This window comes from Schistocerca gregaria, unplaced genomic scaffold (genome assembly GCF_023897955.1).
Source record: "Schistocerca gregaria isolate iqSchGreg1 unplaced genomic scaffold, iqSchGreg1.2 ptg000156l, whole genome shotgun sequence".
NCBI lineage: Eukaryota > Metazoa > Arthropoda > Insecta > Orthoptera > Acrididae > Schistocerca > Schistocerca gregaria.
Genome location: NW_026061720.1, coordinates 4,033,037 through 4,057,237, shown reverse-complemented (window position 1 = coordinate 4,057,237; position 24,201 = coordinate 4,033,037). Strand labels below are relative to the sequence as shown.

Here is a 24,201-nt window from a genome sequence, read left to right as displayed (position 1 = left end):
AAATTGGTCCATTTCACTCCTTGTCGACAATCACGCAGCACCTGAGGTAACAAGCACATCTCGAGCCCCATTGTGCTCTCCATTGTTAATGCCAACTCAGTGTGTAAAACTCTTGTCGTCCAACTGCAAAACACTGGGACACAACAAGTTTCCGCGTCTCCATTGCACTGATCGTACTACGAAACGCTCCCCAAACTTGGCAATCACCCATGCAGATGACTTTTCCGACTTTACACGACGCTCACGCTAGTGACAGCCTTATTTACAGTTCGACGTCGCGCCAAAGCGAATGAGCACATTTCGCCTACGGCTTAGGCCGCTCTTCTAGTGTGGCTGCTCTGTGTCTGCAGGCAGCGAGGGGCTGCAAGCTTCCTGTGTTCGCACCTATATCACCTGTGCTTCCTTGTCAGAGACAGACTATCGCAAAACATACAACTCACTCCATGAATTGATTGCTACGGCATCTGTTATCAGCAGTCACAACCAGCAACACCAGTAGCAGCCGACTGCACGCAAAGAATGGGAACGTGCAGTGGGATTTACGTGAAATCGGCGCAAGGCAGATCTTTCCGACTTAGGCTTTAGAATCATATGGGAACATTTGTACTGTTTCTAAATTAAGTGTAGGTGTGGGAGGAGGGTGCTTCCTGCGCACGAATAAAAGCACGCTCGCCAATTGTGGATGCTAATCGTTCGCTTGTATCTGCCTACACACCTCTGCCGGTTGGGAATTATTCCACTTGCATGGCAAGGTGCGCATGTAGGTGTGATAAAAATTCTGGAGGCGCTGGGTATCGATCCCAGTACCTCTCGCACGCTAAGCGAGCGCTCTACCATCTGAGCTACGCCCACCCCCCCGATAACTAGTAGTGCTACATACAGTCATATCAACGTCACAGACCCTTGCACTCCCATTATTCCGCAGACAAACGCTACACTCTATGTATCAGTGAGGGTGTCTTTCAGGTTTCGTGCATTCTGTATCGAATCGTAGTTGGCCACAATGAAAGTGGCACCCATCACGTCGAAAATAGAGTTCAGACACCGCTCTGAGTAAGACGAACGTGTTGTCCACCTCTAGACTTCAATGACGTTAAGCCGTGATACCTAAGACAGATCTGCACTCGATGACACCACGATAACAGCCGGTCCCCACACTTACATCTTGCTCTCCTTATGACAGTATACATCATATCAGCCTGTGACGCTGGTTTTGCAACTTCTTGCGTGCGTTTATGTTCGCCGCGACCAACACTTACCATGCACTGACCACAAAACATGGAGGAGCCGGGGCTTGAACCCGAGACCGTTCACACGCTAAGCGAACGAACTGCCAACTGAGCTACAGCTACACACGCGACCAAGCCTGGCTATTCTCCATTCTTTGCGACTCTGATGTGCACGGACACGATGGTTGGTTGGTTTGTAGCGGCGAAGGTACCAGAATACAAAGGCGCGGACACGTTCATATACACAAGAGTTCCAAGTAGTTTCGATGCTCTGGTATTACGAATGCAAATTCCGTCTGTTTTGAACGTCTTAAATTGAAAGGGCGGTCACAAATTGGTCCATTTCACTCCTTGTCGACAATCACACAGCACCTGAGGTAACAAGCACATCTCGAGCCCCATTGTGCTCTCCATTGTTCATGCCAACTCAGTGCCTCGCTCTTTGCTACTGTGTAAAACTCTTGTCGTCCAACTGCAAAACACTGGGACACAACAAGTTTCCGCGTCTCCATTGCACTGATCGTACTACGAAACGCTCCCCAAACTTGGCAATCACCCATGCAGATGACTTTTCCGACTTTTCGCGACGCTCACGCAACGCTCACGCTAGTGACAGCCTTATTTACAGTTCGACGTCGCGCCAAAGCGAATGAGCACATTTCGCCTACGGCTTAGGCCGCTCTTCTAGTGTGGCTGCTCTGTGTCTGCAGGCAGCGAGGGGCTGCAAGCTTCCTGTGTTCGCACCTATATCACCTGTGCTTCCTTGTCAGAGACAGACTATCGCAAAACATACAACTCACTCCATGAATTGATTGCTACGGCATCTGTTATCAGCAGTCACAACCAGCAACACCAGTAGCAGCCGACTGCACGCAAAGAATGGGAACGTGCAGTGGGATTTACGTGAAATCGGCGCAAGGCAGATCTTTCCGACGTAGGCTTGAGAATCTTATGGGAACATTTGTACTGTTTCTAAATTAAGTGTAGGTGTGGGAGGAGGGTGCTCCCTGCGCACGAATAGAAGCACGCTCGCCAATTGTGGATGCTAATCGTTCGCTTGTATCTGCCTACACACCTCTGCCGGTTGGGAATTATTCCACTTGCATGGCAAGGTGCGCATGTAGGTGTGATAAAAATTCTGGAGGCGCTGGGTATCGATCCCAGTACCTCTCGCACGCTAAGTGAGCGCTCTACCATCTGAGCTACGCCCACCCCCCCGATAACTAGTAGTGCTACATACAGTCATATCAACGTCACAGACCCTTGCACTCCCATTATTCCGCAGACAAACGCTACTCTCTATGTATCAGTGAGGGTGTCTTTCAGGTTTCGTGCATTCTGTATCGAATCGTAGTTGGCCACAATGAAAGTGGCACCCATAACGTCGAAAATAGAGTTCAGACACCGCTCTGAGTAAGACGAACGTGTTGTCCACCTCTAGACTTCAATGACGTTAAGCCGTGATACCTAAGACAGATCTGCACTCGATGACACCACGATAACAGCCGGTCCCCACACTTACATCTTGCTCTCCTTATGACAGTATACATCATATCGGCCTGTGACGCTTGTTTTGCAACTTCTTGCGTGCGTTTATGTTCGCCGCGACCAACACTTACCATGCACTGACCACAAAACATGGAGGAACCGGGGCTTGAACCCGAGACCGTTCACACGCTAAGCGAACGAACTGCCAACTGAGCTACAGCTACACACACGACCAAGCCTGGCTATTCTCCATTCTTTGCGACTCTGATGTGCACGGACACGATGGTTGGTTGGTTTGTAGCGGCGAAGGTACCAGAATACAAAGGCGCGGACACGTTCATACACACAAGAGTTCCAAGTAGTTTCGATGCTCTGGTATTACGAATGCAAATTCCGTCTGTTTTGAACGTCTTAAATTGAAAGGGCGGCCACAAATTGGTCCATTTCACTCCTTGTCGACAATCACACAGCACCTGAGGTAAGAAGCACATCTCGAGCCCCATTGTGCTCTCCATTGTTCATGCCAACTCAGTGCCTCGCTCTTTGCTACTGTGTAAAACTCTTGTCGTCCAACTGCAAAACACTGGGACACAACAAGTTTCCGCATCTCCATTGCACTGATCGTACTACGAAACGCTCCCCAAACTTGGCAATCACCCATGCAGATGACTTTTCCGACTTTACGCAACGCTCACGCTAGTGACAGCCTTATTTACAGTTCGACGTCGCGCCAAAGCGAATGAGCACATTTCGCCTACGGCTTAGGCCGCTCTTCTAGTGTGGCTGCTCTGTGTCTGCAGGCAGCGAGGGGCTGCAAGCTTCCTGTGTTCGCACCTATATCACCTGTGCTTCCTTGTCAGAGACAGACTATCGCAAAACATACAACTCACTCCATGAATTGATTGCTACGGCATCTGTTATCAGCAGTCACAACCAGCAACACCAGTAGCAGCCGACTGCACGCAAAGAATGGGAACGTGCAGTGGGATTTACGTGAAATCGGCGCAAGGCAGATCTTTCCGACGTAGGCTTGAAAATCTTATGGGAACATTTTTACTGTTTCTAAATTAAGTGTAGGTGTGGGAGGTGGGTGCTTCCTGCGCACGAATAAAAGCACGCTCGCCAATTGTGGATGCTAATCGTTCGCTTGTATCTGCCTACACACCTCTGCCGGTTGGGAATTATTCCACTTGCATGGCAAGGTGCGCATGTAGGTGTGATAAAAATTCTGGAGGCGCTGGGTATCGATCCCAGTACCTCTCGCACGCTAAGCGAGCGCTCTACCATCTGAGCTACGCCCACCCCCCCGATAACTAGTAGTGCTACATACAGTCATATCAACGTCACAGACCCTTGCACTCCCATTATTCCGCAGACAAACGCTACTCTCTATGTATCAGTGAGGGTGTCTTTCAGGTTTCGTGCATTCTGTATCGAATCGTAGTTGGCCACAATGAAAGTGGCACCCATAACGTCGAAAATAGAGTTCAGACACCGCTCTGAGTAAGACGAACGTGTTGTCCACCTCTAGACTTCAATGACGTTAAGCCGTGATACGTAAGACAGATCTGCACTCGATGACACCACGATAACAGCCGGTCCCCACACTTACATCTTGCTCTCCTTATGACAGTATACATCATATCAGCCTGTGACGCTGGTTTTGCAACTTCTTGCGTGCGTTTATGTTCGCCGCGACCAACACTTACCATGCACTGACCACAAAACATGGAGGAACCGGGGCTTGAACCCGAGACCGTTCACACGCTAAGCGAACGAACTGCCAACTGAGCTACAGCTACACACACGACCAAGCCTGGCTATTCTCCATTCTTTGCGACTCTGATGTGCACGGACACGATGGTTGGTTGGTTTGTAGCGGCGAAGGTACCAGAATACAAAGGCGCGGCCACGTTCATACACACAAGAGTTCCAAGTAGTTTCGATGCTCTGGTATTACGAATGCAAATTCCGTCTGTTTTGAACGTCTTAAATTGAAAGGGCGGTCACAAATTGGTCCATTTCACTCCTTGTCGACAATCACGCAGCACCTGAGGTAACAAGCACATCTCGAGCCCCATTGTGCTCTCCATTGTTAATGCCAACTCAGTGTGTAAAACTCTTGTCGTCCAACTGCAAAACACTGGGACACAACAAGTTTCCGCGTCTCCATTGCACTGATCGTACTACGAAACGCTCCCCAAACTTGGCAATCACCCATGCAGATGACTTTTCCGACTTTACACGACGCTCACGCTAGTGACAGCCTTATTTACAGTTCGACGTCGCGCCAAAGCGAATGAGCACATTTCGCCTACGGCTTAGGCCGCTCTTCTAGTGTGGCTGCTCTGTGTCTGCAGGCAGCGAGGGGCTGCAAGCTTCCTGTGTTCGCACCTATATCACCTGTGCTTGCTTGTCAGAGACAGACTATCGCAAAACATACAACTCAATCCATGAATTGATTGCTACGGCATCTGTTATCAGCAGTCACAACCAGCAACACCAGTAGCAGCCGACTGCACGCAAAGAATGGGAACGTGCAGTGGGATTTACGTGAAATCGGCGCAAGGCAGATCTTTCCGACTTAGGCTTTAGAATCATATGGGAACATTTGTACTGTTTCTAAATTAAGTGTAGGTGTGGGAGGAGGGTGCTTCCTGCGCACGAATAAAAGCACGCTCGCCAATTGTGGATGCTAATCGTTCGCTTGTATCTGCCTACACACCTCTGCCGGTTGGGAATTATTCCACTTGCATGGCAAGGTGCGCATGTAGGTGTGATAAAAATTCTGGAGGCGCTGGGTATCGATCCCAGTACCTCTCGCACGCTAAGCGAGCGCTCTACCATCTGAGCTACGCCCACCCCCCCGATAACTAGTAGTGCTACATACAGTCATATCAACGTCACAGACCCTTGCACTCCCATTATTCCGCAGACAAACGCTACACTCTATGTATCAGTGAGGGTGTCTTTCAGGTTTCGTGCATTCTGTATCGAATCGTAGTTGGCCACAATGAAAGTGGCACCCATCACGTCGAAAATAGAGTTCAGACACCGCTCTGAGTAAGACGAACGTGTTGTCCACCTCTAGACTTCAATGACGTTAAGCCGTGATACCTAAGACAGATCTGCACTCGATGACACCACGATAACAGCCGGTCCCCACACTTACATCTTGCTCTCCTTATGACAGTATACATCATATCAGCCTGTGACGCTGGTTTTGCAACTTCTTGCGTGCGTTTATGTTCGCCGCGACCAACACTTACCATGCACTGACCACAAAACATGGAGGAGCCGGGGCTTGAACCCGAGACCGTTCACACGCTAAGCGAACGAACTGCCAACTGAGCTACAGCTACACACGCGACCAAGCCTGGCTATTCTCCATTCTTTGCGACTCTGATGTGCACGGACACGATGGTTGGTTGGTTTGTAGCGGCGAAGGTACCAGAATACAAAGGCGCGGACACGTTCATATACACAAGAGTTCCAAGTAGTTTCGATGCTCTGGTATTACGAATGCAAATTCCGTCTGTTTTGAACGTCTTAAATTGAAAGGGCGGTCACAAATTGGTCCATTTCACTCCTTGTCGACAATCACACAGCACCTGAGGTAACAAGCACATCTCGAGCCCCATTGTGCTCTCCATTGTTCATGCCAACTCAGTGCCTCGCTCTTTGCTACTGTGTAAAACTCTTGTCGTCCAACTGCAAAACACTGGGACACAACAAGTTTCCGCGTCTCCATTGCACTGATCGTACTACGAAACGCTCCCCAAACTTGGCAATCACCCATGCAGATGACTTTTCCGACTTTTCGCGACGCTCACGCAACGCTCACGCTAGTGACAGCCTTATTTACAGTTCGACGTCGCGCCAAAGCGAATGAGCACATTTCGCCTACGTCTTAGGCCGCTCTTCTAGTGTGGCTGCTCTGTGTCTGCAGGCAGCGAGGGGCTGCAAGCTTCCTGTGTTCGCACCTATATCACCTGTGCTTGCTTGTCAGAGACAGACTATCGCAAAACATACAACTCACTCCATGAATTGATTGCTACGGCATCTGTTATCAGCAGTCACAACCAGCAACACCAGTAGCAGCCGACTGCACGCAAAGAATGGGAACGTGCAGTGGGATTTACGTGAAATCGGCGCAAGGCAGATCTTTCCGACGTAGGCTTGAGAATCTTATGGGAACATTTGTACTGTTTCTAAATTAAGTGTAGGTGTGGGAGGAGGGTGCTCCCTGCGCAAGAATAGAAGCACGCTCGCCAATTGTGGATGCTAATCGAACGCTTGTATCTGCCTACACACCTCTGCCGGTTGGGAATTATTCCACTTGCATGGCAAGGTGCGCATGTAGGTGTGATAAAAACTCTGGAGGCGCTGGGTATCGATCCCAGTACCTCTCGCACGCTAAGTGAGCGCTCTACCATCTGATCTACGCCCACCCCCCCGATAACTAGTAGTGCTACATACAGTCATATCAACGTCACAGACCCTTGCACTCCCATTATTCCGCAGACAAACGCTACTCTCTATGTATCAGTGAGGGTGTCTTTCAGGTTTCGTGCATTCTGTATCGAATCGTAGTTGGCCACAATGAAAGTGGCACCCATAACGTCGAAAATAGTGTTCAGACACCGCTCTGAGTAAGACGAACGTGTTGTCCACCTCTAGACTTCAATGACGTTAAGCCGTGATACCTAAGACAGATCTGCACTCGATGACACCACGATAACAGCCGGTCCCCACACATACATCTTGCTCTCCTTATGACAGTATACATCATATCGGCCTGTGACGCTTGTTTTGCAACTTCTTGCGTGCGTTTATGTTCGCCGCGACCAACACTTACCATGCACTGACCACAAAACATGGAGGAACCGGGGCTTGAACCCGAGACCGTTCACACGCTAAGCGAACGAACTGCCAACTGAGCTACAGCTACACACACGACCAAGCCTGGCTATTCTCCATTCTTTGCGACTCTGATGTGCACGGACACGATGGTTGGTTGGTTTGTAGCGGCGAAGGTACCAGAATACAAAGGCGCGGACACGTTCATACACACAAGAGTTCCAAGTAGTTTCGATGCTCTGGTATTACGAATGCAAATTCCGTCTGTTTTGAACGTCTTAAATTGAAAGGACGGTCACAAATTGGTCCATTTCACTCCTTGTCGACAATCACACAGCACCTGAGGTAACAAGCACATCTCGAGCCCCATTGTGCTCTCCATTGTTCATGCCAACTCAGTGCCTCGCTCTTTGCTACTGTGTAAAACTCTTGTCGTCCAACTGCAAAACACTGGGACACAACAAGTTTCCGCGTCTCCATTGCACTGATCGTACTACGAAACGCTCCCCAAACTTGGCAATCACCCATGCAGATGACTTTTCCGACTTTTCGCGACGCTCACGCAACGCTCACGCTAGTGACAGCCTTATTTACAGTTCGACGTCGCGCCAAAGCGAATGAGCACATTTCGCCTACGGCTTAGGCCGCTCTTCTAGTGTGGCTGCTCTGTGTCTGCAGGCAGCGAGGGGCTGCAAGCTTCCTGTGTTCGCACCTATATCACCTGTGCTTCCTTGTCAGAGACAGACTATCGCAAAACATACAACTCACTCCATGAATTGATTGCTACGGCATCTGTTATCAGCAGTCACAACCAGCAACACCAGTAGCAGCCGACTGCACGCAAAGAATGGGAACGTGCAGTGGGATTTACGTGAAATCGGCGCAAGGCAGATCTTTCCGACGTAGGCTTGAGAATCTTATGGGAACATTTGTACTGTTTCTAAATTAAGTGTAGGTGTGGGAGGAGGGTGCTCCCTGCGCACGAATAGAAGCACGCTCGCCAATTGTGGATGCTAATCGTTCGCTTGTATCTGCCTACACACCTCTGCCGGTTGGGAATTATTCCACTTGCATGGCAAGGTGCGCATGTAGGTGTGATAAAAATTCTGGAGGCGCTGGGTATCGATCCCAGTACCTCTCGCACGCTAAGTGAGCGCTCTACCATCTGAGCTACGCCCACCCCCCCGATAACTAGTAGTGCTACATACAGTCATATCAACGTCACAGACCCTTGCACTCCCATTATTCCGCAGACAAACGCTACTCTCTATGTATCAGTGAGGGTGTCTTTCAGGTTTCGTGCATTCTGTATCGAATCGTAGTTGGCCACAATGAAAGTGGCACCCATAACGTCGAAAATAGAGTTCAGACACCGCTCTGAGTAAGACGAACGTGTTGTCCACCTCTAGACTTCAATGACGTTAAGCCGTGATACCTAAGACAGATCTGCACTCGATGACACCACGATAACAGCCGGTCCCCACACTTACATCTTGCTCTCCTTATGACAGTATACATCATATCGGCCTGTGACGCTTGTTTTGCAACTTCTTGCGTGCGTTTATGTTCGCCGCGACCAACACTTACCATGCACTGACCACAAAACATGGAGGAACCGGGGCTTGAACCCGAGACCGTTCACACGCTAAGCGAACGAACTGCCAACTGAGCTACAGCTACACACACGACCAAGCCTGGCTATTCTCCATTCTTTGCGACTCTGATGTGCACGGACACGATGGTTGGTTGGTTTGTAGCGGCGAAGGTACCAGAATACAAAGGCGCGGACACGTTCATACACACAAGAGTTCCAAGTAGTTTCGATGCTCTGGTATTACGAATGCAAATTCCGTCTGTTTTGAACGTCTTAAATTGAAAGGACGGTCACAAATTGGTCCATTTCACTCCTTGTCGACAATCACACAGCACCTGAGGTAACAAGCACATCTCGAGCCCCATTGTGCTCTCCATTGTTAATGCCAACTCAGTGTGTAAAACTCTTGTCGTCCAACTGCAAAACACTGGGACACAACAAGTTTCCGCGTCTCCATTGCACTGATCGTACTACGAAACGCTCCCCAAACTTGGCAATCACCCATGCAGATGACTTTTCCGACTTTACACGACGCTCACGCTAGTGACAGCCTTATTTACAGTTCGACGTCGCGCCAAAGCGAATGAGCACATTTCGCCTACGGCTTAGGCCGCTCTTCTAGTGTGGCTGCTCTGTGTCTGCAGGCAGCGAGGGGCTGCAAGCTTCCTGTGTTCGCACCTATATCACCTGTGCTTGCTTGTCAGAGACAGACTATCGCAAAACATACAACTCACTCCATGAATTGATTGCTACGGCATCTGTTATCAGCAGTCACAACCAGCAACACCAGTAGCAGCCGACTGCACGCAAAGAATGGGAACGTGCAGTGGGATTTACGTGAAATCGGCGCAAGGCAGATCTTTCAGACTTAGGCTTGAGAATCATATGGGAACATTTGTACTGTTTCTAAATTAAGTGTAGGTGTGGGAGGAGGGTGCTTCCTGCGCACGAATAAAAGCACGCTCGCCAATTGTGGATGCTAATCGTTCGCTTGTATCTGCCTACACACCTCTGCCGGTTGGGAATTATTCCACTTGCATGGCAAGGAGCGCATGTAGGTGTGATAAAAATTCTGGAGGCGCTGGGTATCGATCCCAGTACCTCTCGCACGCTAAGCGAGCGCTCTACCATCTGAGCTACGCCCACCCCCCCGATAACTAGTAGTGCTACATACAGTCATATCAACGTCACAGACCCTTGCACTCCCATTATTCCGCAGACAAACGCTACACTCTATGTATCAGTGAGGGTGTCTTTCAGGTTTCGTGCATTCTGTATCGAATCGTAGTTGGCCACAATGAAAGTGGCACCCATAACGTCGAAAATAGAGTTCAGACACCGCTCTGAGTAAGACGAACGTGTTGTCCACCTCTAGACTTCAATGACGTTAAGCCGTGATACCTAAGACAGATCTGCACTCGATGACACCACGATAACAGCCGGTCCCCACACTTACATCTTGCTCTCCTTATGACAGTATACATCATATCAGCCTGTGACGCTGGTTTTGCAACTTCTTGCGTGCGTTTATGTTCGCCGCGACCAACACTTACCATGCACTGACCACAAAACATGGAGGAGCCGGGGCTTGAACCCGAGACTGTTCACACGCTAAGCGAACGAACTGCCAACTGAGCTACAGCTACACACGCGACCAAGCCTGGCTATTCTCCATTCTTTGCGACTCTGATGTGCACGGACACGATGGTTGGTTGGTTTGTAGCGGCGAAGGTACCAGAATACAAAGGCGCGGACACGTTCATATACACAAGAGTTCCAAGTAGTTTCGATGCTCTGGTATTACGAATGCAAATTCCGTCTGTTTTGAACGTCTTAAATTGAAAGGGCGGTCACAAATTGGTCCATTTCACTCCTTGTCGACAATCACACAGCACCTGAGGTAACAAGCACATCTCGAGCCCCATTGTGCTCTCCATTGTTCATGCCAACTCAGTGCCTCGCTCTTTGCTACTGTGTAAAACTCTTGTCGTCCAACTGCAAAACACTGGGACACAACAAGTTTCCGCGTCTCCATTGCACTGATCGTACTACGAAACGCTCCCCAAACTTGGCAATCACCCATGCAGATGACTTTTCCGACTTTTCGCGACGCTCACGCAACGCTCACGCTAGTGACAGCCTTATTTACTGTTCGACGTCGCGCCAAAGCGAATGAGCACATTTCGCCTACGGCTTAGGCCGCTCTTCTAGTGTGGCTGCTCTGTGTCTGCAGGCAGCGAGGGGCTGCAAGCTTCCTGTGTTCGCACCTATATCACCTGTTCTTCCTTGTCAGAGACAGACTATCGCAAAACATACAACTCACTCCATGAATTGATTGCTACGGCATCTGTTATCAGCAGTCACAACCAGCAACACCAGTAGCAGCCGACTGCACGCAAAGAATGGGAACGTGCAGTGGGATTTACGTGAAATCGGCGCAAGGCAGATCTTTCAGACTTAGGCTTGAGAATCATATGGGAACATTTGTACTGTTTCTAAATTAAGTGTAGGTGTGGGAGGAGGGTGCTTCCTGCGCACGAATAAAAGCACGCTCGCCAATTGTGGATGCTAATCGTTCGCTTGTATCTGCCTACACACCTCTGCCGGTTGGGAATTATTCCACTTGCATGGCAAGGAGCGCATGTAGGTGTGATAAAAATTCTGGAGGCGCTGGGTATCGATCCCAGTACCTCTCGCACGCTAAGCGAGCGCTCTACCATCTGAGCTACGCCCACCCCCCCGATAACTAGTAGTGCTACATACAGTCATATCAACGTCACAGACCCTTGCACTCCCATTATTCCGCAGACAAACGCTACACTCTATGTATCAGTGAGGGTGTCTTTCAGGTTTCGTGCATTCTGTATCGAATCGTAGTTGGCCACAATGAAAGTGGCACCCATAACGTCGAAAATAGAGTTCAGACACCGCTCTGAGTAAGACGAACGTGTTGTCCACCTCTAGACTTCAATGACGTTAAGCCGTGATACCTAAGACAGATCTGCACTCGATGACACCACGATAACAGCCGGTCCCCACACTTACATCTTGCTCTCCTTATGACAGTATACATCATATCAGCCTGTGACGCTGGTTTTGCAACTTCTTGCGTGCGATTATGTTCGCCGCGACCAACACTTACCATGCACTGACCACAAAACATGGAGGAGCCGGGGCTTGAACCCGAGACCGTTCACACGCTAAGCGAACGAACTGCCAACTGAGCTACAGCTACACACGCGACCAAGCCTGGCTATTCTCCATTCTTTGCGACTCTGATGTGCACGGACACGATGGTTGGTTGGTTTGTAGCGGCGAAGGTACCAGAATACAAAGGCGCGGACACGTTCATATACACAAGAGTTCCAAGTAGTTTCGATGCTCTGGTATTACGAATGCAAATTCCGTCTGTTTTGAACGTCTTAAATTGAAAGGGCGGTCACAAATTGGTCCATTTCACTCCTTGTCGACAATCACACAGCACCTGAGGTAACAAGCACATCTCGAGCCCCATTGTGCTCTCCATTGTTCATGCCAACTCAGTGCCTCGCTCTTTGCTACTGTGTAAAACTCTTGTCGTCCAACTGCAAAACACTGGGACACAACAAGTCTCCGCGTCTCCATTGCACTGATCGTACTACGAAACGCTCCCCAAACTTGGCAATCACCCATGCAGATGACTTTTCCGACTTTACGCGACGCTCACGCAACGCTCACGCTAGTGACAGCCTTATTTACAGTTCGACGTCGCGCCAAAGCGAATGAGCACATTTCGCCTACGGCTTAGGCCGCTCTTCTAGTGTGGCTGCTCTGTGTCTGCAGGCAGCGAGGGGCTGCAAGCTTCCTGTGTTCGCACCTATATCACCTGTGCTTCCTTGTCAGAGACAGACTATCGCAAAACATACAACTCACTCCATGAATTGATTGCTACGGCATCTGTTATCAGCAGTCACAACCAGCAACACCAGTAGCAGCCGACTGCACGCAAAGAATGGGAACGTGCAGTGGGATTTACGTGAAATCGGCGCAAGGCAGATCTTTCCGACGTAGGCTTGAGAATCTTATGGGAACATTTTTACTGTTTCTAAATTAAGTGTAGGTGTGGGAGGTGGGTGCTTCCTGCGCACGAATAAAAGCACGCTCGCCAATAGTGGATGCTAATCGTTCGCTTGTATCTGCCTACACACCTCTGCCGGTTGGGAATTATTCCACTTGCATGGCAAGGTGCGCATGTAGGTGTGATAAAAATTCTGGAGGCGCTGGGTATCGATCCCAGTACCTCTCGCACGCTAAGCGAGCGCTCTACCATCTGAGCTACGCCCACCCCCCCGATAACTAGTAGTGCTACATACAGTCATATCAACGTCACAGACCCTTGCACTCCCATTATTCCGCAGACAAACGCTACTCTCTATGTATCAGTGAGGGTGTCTTTCAGGTTTCGTGCATTCTGTATCGAATCGTAGTTGGCCACAATGAAAGTGGCACCCATAACGTCGAAAATAGAGTTCAGACACCGCTCTGAGTAAGACGAACGTGTTGTCCACCTCTAGACTTCAATGACGTTAAGCCGTGATACCTAAGACAGATCTGCACTCGATGACACCACGATAACAGCCGGTCCCCACACTTACATCTTGCTCTCCTTATGACAGTATACATCATATCAGCCTGTGACGCTGGTTTTGCAACTTCTTGCGTGCGTTTATGTTCGCCGCGACCAACACTTACCATGCACTGACCACAAAACATGGAGGAGCCGGGGCTTGAACCCGAGACCGTTCACACGCTAAGCGAACGAACTGCCAACTGAGCTACAGCTACACACACGACCAAGCCTGGCTATTCTCCATTCTTTGCGACTCTGATGTGCACGGACACGATGGTTGGTTGGTTTGTAGCGGCGAAGGTACCAGAATACAAAGGCGCGGCCACGTTCATACACACAAGAGTTCCAAGTAGTTTCGATGCTCTGGTATTACGAATGCAAATTCCGTCTGTTTTGAACGTCTTAAATTGAAAGGGCGGTCACAAATTGGTCCATTTCACTCCTTGTCGACAATCACACAGCACCTGAGGTAACAAGCACATCTCGAGCCCCATTGTGCTCTCCATTGTTAATGCCAACTCAGTGTGTAAAACTCTTGTCGTCCAACTGCAAAACACTGGGACACAACAAGTTTCCGCGTCTCCATTGCACTGATCGTACTACGAAACGCTCCCCAAACTTGGCAATCACCCATGCAGATGACTTTTCCGACTTTACACGACGCTCACGCTAGTGACAGCCTTATTTACAGTTCGACGTCGCGCCAAAGCGAATGAGCACATTTCGCCTACGGCTTAGGCCGCTCTTCTAGTGTGGCTGCTCTGTGTCTGCAGGCAGCGAGGGGCTGCAAGCTTCCTGTGTTCGCACCTATATCACCTGTGCTTGCTTGTCAGAGACAGACTATCGCAAAACATACAACTCACTCCATGAATTGATTGCTACGGCATCTGTTATCAGCAGTCACAACCAGCAACACCAGTAGCAGCCGACTGCACGCAAAGAATGGGAACGTGCAGTGGGATTTACGTGAAATCGGCGCAAGGCAGATCTTTCAGACTTAGGCTTGAGAATCATATGGGAACATTTGTACTGTTTCTAAATTAAGTGTAGGTGTGGGAGGAGGGTGCTTCCTGCGCACGAATAAAAGCACGCTCGCCAATTGTGGATGCTAATCGTTCGCTTGTATCTGCCTACACACCTCTGCCGGTTGGGAATTATTCCACTTGCATGGCAAGGAGCGCATGTAGGTGTGATAAAAATTCTGGAGGCGCTGGGTATCGATCCCAGTACCTCTCGCACGCTAAGCGAGCGCTCTACCATCTGAGCTACGCCCACCCCCCCGATAACTAGTAGTGCTACATACAGTCATATCAACGTCACAGACCCTTGCTCTCCCATTATTCCGCAGACAAACGCTACACTCTATGTATCAGTGAGGGTGTCTTTCAGGTATCGTGCATTCTGTATCGAATCGTAGTTGGCCACAATGAAAGTGGCACCCATAACGTCGAAAATAGAGTTCAGACACCGCTCTGAGTAAGACGAACGTGTTGTCCACCTCTAGACTTCAATGACGTTAAGCCGTGATACCTAAGACAGATCTGCACTCGATGACACCACGATAACAGCCGGTCCCCACACATACATCTTGCTCTCCTTATGACAGTATACATCATATCAGCCTGTGACGCTGGTTTTGCAACTTCTTGCGTGCGATTATGTTCGCCGCGACCAACACTTACCATGCACTGACCACAAAACATGGAGGAGCCGGGGCTTGAACCCGAGACCGTTCACACGCTAAGCGAACGAACTGCCAACTGAGCTACAGCTACACACGCGACCAAGCCTGGCTATTCTCCATTCTTTGCGACTCTGATGTGCACGGACACGATGGTTGGTTGGTTTGTAGCGGCGAAGGTACCAGAATACAAAGGCGCGGACACGTTCATATACACAAGAGTTCCAAGTAGTTTCGATGCTCTGGTATTACGAATGCAAATTCCGTCTGTTTTGAACGTCTTAAATTGAAAGGGCGGTCACAAATTGGTCCATTTCACTCCTTGTCGACAATCACACAGCACCTGAGGTAACAAGCACATCTCGAGCCCCATTGTGCTCTCCATTGTTCATGCCAACTCAGTGCCTCGCTCTTTGCTACTGTGTAAAACTCTTGTCGTCCAACTGCAAAACACTGGGACACAACAAGTTTCCGCGTCTCCATTGCACTGATCGTACTACGAAACGCTCCCCAAACTTGGCAATCACCCATGCAGATGACTTTTCCGACTTTTCGCGACGCTCACGCAACGCTCACGCTAGTGACAGCCTTATTTACAGTTCGACGTCGCGCCAAAGCGAATGAGCACATTTCGCCTACGGCTTAGGCCGCTCTTCTAGTGTGGCTGCTCTGTGTCTGCAGGCAGCGAGGGGCTGCAAGCTTCCTGTGTTCGCACCTATATCACCTGTGCTTCCTTGTCAGAGACAGACTATCGCAAAACATACAACTCACTCCATGAATTGATTGCTACGGCATCTGTTATCAGCAGTCACAACCAGCAACACCAGTAGCAGCCGACTGCACGCAAAGAATGGGAACGTGCAGTGGGATTTACGTGAAATCGGCGCAAGGCAGATCTTTCCGACGTAGGCTTGAGAATCTTATGGGAACATTTGTACTGTTTCTAAATTAAGTGTAGGTGTGGGAGGAAGGTGCTTCCTGCGCACGAATAAAAGCACGCTCGCCAATTGTGGATGCTAATCGTTCGCTTGTATCTGCCTACACACCTCTGCCGGTTGGGAATTATTCCACTTGCATGGCAAGGTGCGCATGTAGGTGTGATAAAAATTCTGGAGGCGCTGGGTATCGATCCCAGTACCTCTCGCACGCTAAGCGAGCGCTCTACCATCTGAGCTACGCCCACCCCCCCGATAACTAGTAGTGCTACATACAGTCATATCAACGTCACAGACCCTTGCACTCCCATTATTCCGCAGACAAACACTACTCTCTATGTATCAGTGAGGGTGTCTTTCAGGTTTCGTGCATTCTGTATCGAATCGTAGTTGGCCACAATGAAAGTGGCACCCATAACGTCGAAAATAGAGTTCAGACACCGCTCTGAGTATGACGAACGTGTTGTCCACCTCTAGACTTCAATGACGTTAAGCCGTGATACCTAAGACAGATCTGCACTCGATGACACCACGATACCAGCCGGTCCCCACACTTACATCTTGCTCTCCTTATGACAGTATACATCATATCAGTCTGTGACGCTGGTTTTGCAACTTCTTGCGTGCGTTTATGTTCGCCGCGACCAACACTTACCATGCACTGACCACAAAACATGGAGGAGCCGGGGCTTGAACCCGAGACCGTTCACACGCTAAGCGAACGATCTGCCAACTGAGCTACAGCTACACACACGACCAAGCCTGGCTATTCTCCATTCTTTGCGACTCTGATGTGCACGGACACGATGGTTGGTTGGTTTGTAGCGGCGAAGGTACCAGAATACAAAGGCGCGGACACGTTCATATACACAAGAGTTCCAAGTAGTTTCGATGCTCTGGTATTACGAATGCAAATTCCGTCTGTTTTGAACGTCTTAAATTGAAAGGGCGGTCACAAATTGGTCCATTTCACTCCTTGTCGACAATCACACAGCACCTGAGGTAACAAGCACATCTCGAGCCCCATTGTGCTCTCCATTGTTCATGCCAACTCAGTGCCTCGCTCTTTGCTACTGTGTAAAACTCTTGTCGTCCAACTGCAAAACACTGGGACACAACAAGTCTCCGCGTCTCCATTGCACTGATCGTACTACGAAACGCTCCCCAAACTTGGCAATCACCCATGCAGATGACTTTTCCGACTTTACGCGACGCTCACGCAACGCTCACGCTAGTGACAGCCTTATTTACAGTTCGACGTCGCGCCAAAGCGAATGAGCACATTTCGCCTACGGCTTAGGCCGCTCTTCTAGTGTGGCTGCTCTGTGTCTGCAGGCAGCGAGGGGCTGCAAGCTTCCTGTGTTCGCACCTATATCACCTGTGCTTCCTTGTCAGAGACAGACTATCGCAAAACATACAACTCACTCCATGAATTGATTGCTACGGCATCTGTTATCAGCAGTCACAACCAGCAACACCAGTAGCAGCCGACTGCACGCAAAGAATGGGAACGTGCAGTGGGATTTACGTGAAATCGGCGCAAGGCAGATCTTTCCGACGTAGGCTTGAGAATCTTATGGGAACATTTTTACTGTTTCTAAATTAAGTGTAGGTGTGGGAGGAAGGTGCTTCCTGCGCACGAATAAAAGCACGCTCGCCAATTGTGGATGCTAATCGTTCGCTTGTATCTGCCTACACACCTCTGCCGGTTGGGAATTATTCCACTTGCATGGCAAGGTGCGCATGTAGGTGTGATAAAAATTCTGGAGGCGCTGGGTATCGATCCCAGTACCTCTCGCACGCTAAGCGAGCGCTCTACCATCTGAGCTACGCCCACCCCCCCCGATAACTAGTAGTGCTACATACAGTCATATCAACGTCACAGACCCTTGCACTCCCATTATTCGGCAGACAAACACTACTCTCTATGTATCAGTGAGGGTGTCTTTCAGGTTTCGTGCATTCTGTATCGAATCGTAGTTGGCCACAATGAAAGTGGCACCCATAACGTCGAAAATAGAGTTCAGACACCGCTCTGAGTATGACGAACGTGTTGTCCACCTCTAGACTTCAATGACGTTAAGCCGTGATACCTAAGACAGATCTGCACTCGATGACACCACGATACCAGCCGGTCCCCACACTTACATCTTGCTCTCCTTATGACAGTATACATCATATCAGTCTGTGACGCTGGTTTTGCAACTTCTTGCGTGCGTTTATGTTCGCCGCGACCAACACTTACCATGCACTGACCACAAAACATGGAGGAGCCGGGGCTTGAACCCGAGACCGTTCACACGCTAAGCGAACGATCTGCCAACTGAGCTACAGCTACACACACGACCAAGCCTGGCTATTCTCCATTCTTTGCGACTCTGATGTGCACGGACACGATGGTTGGTTGGTTTGTAGCGGCGAAGGTACCAGAATACAAAGGCGCGGCCACGTTCATACACACAAGAGTTCCAAGTAGTTTCGATGCTCTGGTATTACGAATGCAAATTCCGTCTGTTTTGAACGTCTTAAATTGAAAGGGCGGTCACAAATTGGTCCATTTCACTCCTTGTCGACAATCACACAGCACCTGAGGTAACAAGCACATCTCGAGCCCCATTGTGCTCTCCATTGTTCATGCCAACTCAGTGTGTAAAACTCTTGTCGTCCAACTGCAAAACACTGGGACACAACAAGTTTCCGCGTCTCCATTGCACTGATCGTACTACGAAACGCTCCCCAAACTTGGCAATCACCCATGCAGATGACTTTTCCGACTTTACACGACGCTCACGCTAGTGACAGCCTTATTTACAGTTCGACGTCGCGCCAAAGCGAATGAGCACATTTCGCCTACGGCTTAGGCCGCTCTTCTAGTGTGGCTGCTCTGTGTCTGCAGGCAGCGAGGGGCTGCAAGCTTCCTGTGTTCGCACCTATATCACCTGTGCTTGCTTGTCAGAGACAGACTATCGCAAAACATACAACTCACTCCATGAATTGATTGCTACGGCATCTGTTATCAGCAGTCACAACCAGCAACACCAGTAGCAGCCGACTGCACGCAAAGAATGGGAACGTGCAGTGGGATTTACGTGAAATCGGCGCAAGGCAGATCTTTCAGACTTAGGCTTGAGAATCATATGGGAACATTTGTACTGTTTCTAAATTAAGTGTAGGTGTGGGAGGAGGGTGCTTCCTGCGCACGAATAAAAGCACGCTCGCCAATTGTGGATGCTAATCGTTCGCTTGTATCTGCCTACACACCTCTGCCGGTTGGGAATTATTCCACTTGCATGGCAAGGAGCGCATGTAGGTGTGATAAAAATTCTGGAGGCGCTGGGTATCGATCCCAGTACCTCTCGCACGCTAAGCGAGCGCTCTACCATCTGAGCTACGCCCACCCCCCCGATAACTAGTAGTGCTACATACAGTCATATCAACGTCACAGACCCTTGCACTCCCATTATTCCGCAGACAAACGCTACACTCTATGTATCAGTGAGGGTGTCTTTCAGGTTTCGTGCATTCTGTATCGAATCGTAGTTGGCCACAATGAAAGTGGCACCCATAACGTCGAAAATAGAGTTCAGACACCGCTCTGAGTAAGACGAACGTGTTGTCCACCTCTAGACTTCAATGACGTTAAGCCGTGATACCTAAGACAGATCTGCACTCGATGACACCACGATAACAGCCGGTCCCCACACTTACATCTTGCTCTCCTTATGACAGTATACATCATATCAGCCTGTGACGCTGGTTTTGCAACTTCTTGCGTGCTATTATGTTCGCCGCGACCAACACTTACCATGCACTGACCACAAAACATGGAGGAGCCGGGGCTTGAACCCGAGACCGTTCACACGCTAAGCGAACGAACTGCCAACTGAGCTACAGCTACACACGCGACCAAGCCTGGCTATTCTCCATTCTTTGCGACTCTGATGTGCACGGACACGATGGTTGGTTGGTTTGTAGCGGCGAAGGTACCAGAATACAAAGGCGCGGACACGTTCATATACACAAGAGTTCCAAGTAGTTTCGATGCTCTGGTATTACGAATGCAAATTCCGTCTGTTTTGAACGCCTTAAATTGAAAGGGCGGTCACAAATTGGTCCATTTCACTCCTTGTCGACAATCACACAGCACCTGAGGTAACAAGCACATCTCGAGCCCCATTGTGCTCTCCATTGTTCATGCCAACTCAGTGCCTCGCTCTTTGCTACTGTGTAAAACTCTTGTCGTCCAACTGCAAAACACTGGGACACAACAAGTTTCCGCGTCTCCATTGCACTGATCGTACTACGAAACGCTCCCCAAACTTGGCAATCACCCATGCAGATGACTTTTCCGACTTTTCGCGACGCTCACGCAACGCTCACGCTAGTGACAGCCTTATTTACAGTTCGACGTCGCGCCAAAGCGAATGAGCACATTTCGCCTACGGCTTAGGCCGCTCTTCTAGTGTGGCTGCTCTGTGTCTGCAGGCAGCGAGGGGCTGCAAGCTTCCTGTGTTCGTACCTATATCACCTGTTCTTCCTTGTCAGAGACAGACTATCGCAAAACATACAACTCACTCCATGAATTGATTGCTACGGCATCTGTTATCAGCAGTCACAACCAGCAACACCAGTAGCAGCCGACTGCACGCAAAGAATGGGAACGTGCAGTGGGATTTACGTGAAATCGGCGCAAGGCAGATCTTTCCGACGTAGGCTTGAGAATCTTATGGGAACATTTGTACTGTTTCTAAATTAAGTGTAGGTGTGGGAGGAGGGTGCTCCCTGCGCACGAATAGAAGCACGCTCGCCAATTATGGATGCTAATCGTTCGCTTGTATCTGCCTACACACCTCTGCCGGTTGGGAATTATTCCACTTGCATGGCAAGGTGCGCATGTAGGTGTGATAAAAATTCTGGAGGCGCTGGGTATCGAGCCCAGTACCTCTCGAACGCTAAGTGAGCGCTCTACCATCTGAGCTACGCCCACCCCCCCGATAACTAGTAGTGCTACATACAGTCATATCAACGTCACAGACCCTTGCACTCCCATTATTCCGCAGACAAACGCTACTCTCTATGTATCAGTGAGGGTGTCTTTCAGGTTTCGTGCATTCTGTATCGAATCGTAGTTGGCCACAATGAAATTGGCACCCATAACGTCGAAAATAGAGTTCAGACACCGCTCTGAGAAAGACGAACGTGTTGTCCACCTCTAGACTTCAATGACGTTAAGCCGTGATACCTAAGACAGATCTGCACTCGATGACACCACCATAACAGCCGGTCCCCAAACTTACATCTTGCTCTCCTTATGACAGTATACATCATATCAGTCTGTGACGCTGGTTTTGCAACTTCTTGCGTGCGTTTATGTTCGCCGCGACCAACACTTACCATGCACTGACCACAAAACATGGAGGAGCCGGGGCTTGAACCCGAGACCGTTCACACGCTAAGCGAACGATCTGCCTACTGAGCGACAGCTACACACACGATCAAGCCTGGCTATTCTCCATTCTTTGCGACTCTGATGTGCACGGACACGACGGTTGGTTCGTTTGTAGCGGCGAAGGTACCAGAATACAATGGCGCGGACACGTTCATATACACAAGAGTTCCAAGTAGTTTCGATGCTCTGGTATTACGAATGCAAATTCCGTCTGTTTTGAACGTCTTAAATTGAAAGGGCGGTCACAAATTGGTCCATTTCACTCCTTGTCGACAATCACACAGCACCTGAGGTAACAAGCACATCTCGAGCCCCATTGTGCTCTCCATTGTTCATGCCAACTCAGTGTGTAAAACTCTTGTCGTCCAACTGCAAAACACTGGGACACAACAAGTTTCCGCGTCTCCATTGCACTGATCGTACTACGAAACGCTCCCCAAACTTGGCAATCACCCATGCAGATGACTTTTCCGACTTTACACGACTCTCACGCTAGTGACAGCCTTATTTACAGTTCGACGTCGCGCCAAAGCGAATGAGCACATTTCGCCTACGGCTTAGGCCGCTCTTCTAGTGTGGCTGCTCTGTGTCTGCAGGCAGCGAGGGGCTGCAAGCTTCCTGTGTTCGCACCTATATCACCTGTGCTTCCTTGTCAGAGACAGACTATCGCAAAACATACAACTCACTCCATGAATTGATTGCTACGGCATCTGTTATCAGCAGTCACAACCAGCAACACCAGTAGCAGCCGACTGCACGCAAAGAATGGGAACGTGCAGTGGGATTTACGTGAAATCGGCGCAAGGCAGATCTTTCCGACGTAGGCTTGAGAATCTTATGGGAACATTTGTACTGTTTCTAAATTAAGTGTAGGTGTGGGAGGAGGGTGCTTCCTGCGCACGAATAAAAGCATGCTCGCCAATTGTGGATGCTAATCGTTCGCTTGTATCTGCCTACACACCTCTGCCGGTTGGGAATTATTCCACTTGCATGGCAAGGTGCGCATGTAGGTGTGATAAAAATACTGGAGGCGCTGGGTATCGATCCCAGTACCTCTCGCACGCTAAGCGAGCGCTCTACCATCTGAGCTACGCCCACCCAACCCCATAACTAGTGGTGCTACATACAGTCATATCAACGTCACAGACCCTTGCACTCCCATTATTCCGCAGACAAACACTACTCTCTATGTATCAGTGAGGGTGTCTTTCAGGTTTCGTGCATTCTGTATCGAATCGTAGTTGGCCACAATGAAAGTGGCACCCATAACGTCGAAAATAGAGTTCAGACACCGCTCTGAGTAAGACGAACGTGTTGTCCACCTCTAGACTTTAATGACGTTAAGCCGTGATACCTAAGACAGATCTGCACTCGATGACACCACGATAACAGCCGGTCCCCACACTTACATCTTGCTCTCCTTATGACAGTATACATCATATCAGTCTGTGACGCTGGTTTTGCAACTTCTTGCGTGCGTTTATGTTCGCCGCGACCAACACTTACCATGCACTGACCACAAAACATGGAGGAGCCGGGGCTTGAACCCGAGACCGTTCACACGCTAAGCGAACGATCTGCCAACTGAGCGACAGCTACACACACGATCAAGCCTGGCTATTCTCCATTCTTTGCGACTCTGATGTGCACGGACACGATGGTTGGTTCGTTTGTAGCGGCGAAGGTACCAGAATACAAAGGCGCGGACACGTTCATATACACAAGAGTTTCAAGTAGTTTCGATGCTCTGGTATTACGAATGCAAATTCCGTCTGTTTTGAACGTCTTAAATTGAAAGGGCGGTCACAAATTGGTCCATTTCACTCCTTGTCGACAATCACACAGCACCTGAGGTAACAAGCACATCTCGAGCCCCATTGTGCTCTCCATTGTTCATGCCAACTCAGTGTGTAAAACTCTTGTCGTCCAACAGCAAAACACTGGGACACAACAAGTTTCCGCGTCTCCATTGCACTGATCGTACTACGAAACGCTCCCCAAACTTGGCAATCACCCATGCAGATGACTTTTCCGACTTTTCGCGACGCTCACGCAACGCTCACGCTAGTGACAGCCTTATTTACAGTTCGACGTCGCGCCAAAGCGAATGAGCACATTTCGCCTACGGCTTAGGCCGCTCTTCTAGTGTGGCTGCTCTGTGTCTGCAGGCAGCGAGGGGCTGCAAGCTTCCTGTGTTCGCACCTATATCACCTGTGCTTCCTTGTCAGAGACAGACTATCGCAAAACATACAACTCACTCCATGAATTGATTGCTACGGCATCTGTTATCAGCAGTCACAACCAGCAACACCAGTAGCAGCCGACTGCACGCAAAGAATGGGAACGTGCAGTGGGA

At 49.6% G+C, this 24,201-nt stretch overlaps 11 non-coding genes across 11 annotated transcripts; all 11 read right to left on the bottom strand.

Annotated features, from left to right (window-relative positions):
* Positions 1-779: 779 nt before the first annotated feature.
* Positions 780-853, bottom strand: Trnaa-agc (transfer RNA alanine (anticodon AGC)). The gene has a single exon. It is a non-coding gene; the product is annotated as a tRNA-Ala (tRNA).
* Positions 854-3,946: 3,093 nt separating this feature from the next.
* On the bottom strand, positions 3,947-4,020 carry Trnaa-agc (transfer RNA alanine (anticodon AGC)). Its single transcript has one exon. It is a non-coding gene; the product is annotated as a tRNA-Ala (tRNA).
* Positions 4,021-5,506: 1,486 nt separating this feature from the next.
* Trnaa-agc (transfer RNA alanine (anticodon AGC)) lies at positions 5,507-5,580 on the bottom strand. Its single transcript has one exon. It is a non-coding gene; the product is annotated as a tRNA-Ala (tRNA).
* A 4,664-nt stretch (positions 5,581-10,244) lies between these two features.
* On the bottom strand, positions 10,245-10,318 carry Trnaa-agc (transfer RNA alanine (anticodon AGC)). Its single transcript has one exon. It is a non-coding gene; the product is annotated as a tRNA-Ala (tRNA).
* A 1,515-nt stretch (positions 10,319-11,833) lies between these two features.
* On the bottom strand, positions 11,834-11,907 carry Trnaa-agc (transfer RNA alanine (anticodon AGC)). The gene has a single exon. It is a non-coding gene; the product is annotated as a tRNA-Ala (tRNA).
* A 1,515-nt stretch (positions 11,908-13,422) lies between these two features.
* Trnaa-agc (transfer RNA alanine (anticodon AGC)) lies at positions 13,423-13,496 on the bottom strand. The gene has a single exon. It is a non-coding gene; the product is annotated as a tRNA-Ala (tRNA).
* A 1,486-nt stretch (positions 13,497-14,982) lies between these two features.
* On the bottom strand, positions 14,983-15,056 carry Trnaa-agc (transfer RNA alanine (anticodon AGC)). Its single transcript has one exon. It is a non-coding gene; the product is annotated as a tRNA-Ala (tRNA).
* Positions 15,057-16,571: 1,515 nt separating this feature from the next.
* Positions 16,572-16,645, bottom strand: Trnaa-agc (transfer RNA alanine (anticodon AGC)). Its single transcript has one exon. It is a non-coding gene; the product is annotated as a tRNA-Ala (tRNA).
* Positions 16,646-18,160: 1,515 nt separating this feature from the next.
* Positions 18,161-18,234, bottom strand: Trnaa-agc (transfer RNA alanine (anticodon AGC)). The gene has a single exon. It is a non-coding gene; the product is annotated as a tRNA-Ala (tRNA).
* A 1,487-nt stretch (positions 18,235-19,721) lies between these two features.
* Positions 19,722-19,795, bottom strand: Trnaa-agc (transfer RNA alanine (anticodon AGC)). The gene has a single exon. It is a non-coding gene; the product is annotated as a tRNA-Ala (tRNA).
* Positions 19,796-22,870: 3,075 nt separating this feature from the next.
* Positions 22,871-22,944, bottom strand: Trnaa-agc (transfer RNA alanine (anticodon AGC)). Its single transcript has one exon. It is a non-coding gene; the product is annotated as a tRNA-Ala (tRNA).
* Positions 22,945-24,201: the final 1,257 nt, after the last annotated feature.